Below are 860 nucleotides of genomic sequence, written 5' to 3' on the forward strand. Positions count from 1 at the left end.
AGCGTTTGCCAAATTATGTGAATAACATATTATAGCCTATCATCCGGTATAATAAAACAACTTTGGCTGCTGTAGGTAGGCAAGTTGCAAGCTGTTACTTGGATACACGCAGCCCCCACCCCTCAGGCTATTCTACATCAGTTGTACATGTCTCTCTGCTGCTGCCTTCACACTGTGCTTCTTTATTTCCACCGCCGGGCTCGCGCGTTAGTGAGTGGGGTTGGGGGTGGGTGGGGTGCAACGGGAGCGCGCATTGGATCCTGAGCGTGTGCCCAACCAGCGCGTGAAATGGGTGGAGGGAACTGCCACTTTAATGCTCCTTAATGCTGCGTTCACTGGCAGCTCGTGAAGCCCAGTTAGTCTGATGAAGTTGCGCGTGTTTGTGGATGTTTGTGAGGAAAACGAGGTGATCACAGCTTTTGTTGATGATGTTGATGTTGACAGGTGATGGCGGATTTGGATATTGATCTGGGATAATTCAGTCGGATCAGGCCTATATAGATCGATAAATCGTCTCCCAGTGGCTCAGTGATTCTGCTGCTGCTGCCGCGTAAAAGTCACTTATTCCTGAAGCAGCAGCTCCTGGACACAGCTCATTGGAAACTGTGGAAATAGCGAGGGGTATTTTTCAACACTTTGCACGATTTGCATTAATAACCCCCTCAGGCGAGAAATAATATTCATGTGGAGCCTCTTAAAACAGCCGCACGTTTAGTAATTCCGACGCTATAAGCGGTCCGTGAAGAAACACGTGGAGGCAGGCCGGTGATTTTCCACTGCCGCTGATGTCTCCGGTCCCCATGTTAAAGACTAATGTCAGAAAGAGAAGCTTATAAATAGGCTGAAACCCGCGGAGCGAC

This window comes from Trachurus japonicus, chromosome 5 (assembly GCF_045865225.1).
Source record: "Trachurus japonicus isolate A0001 chromosome 5, Traja_1.0".
Taxonomy (NCBI): Eukaryota; Metazoa; Chordata; class Actinopteri; order Carangiformes; family Carangidae; genus Trachurus; species Trachurus japonicus.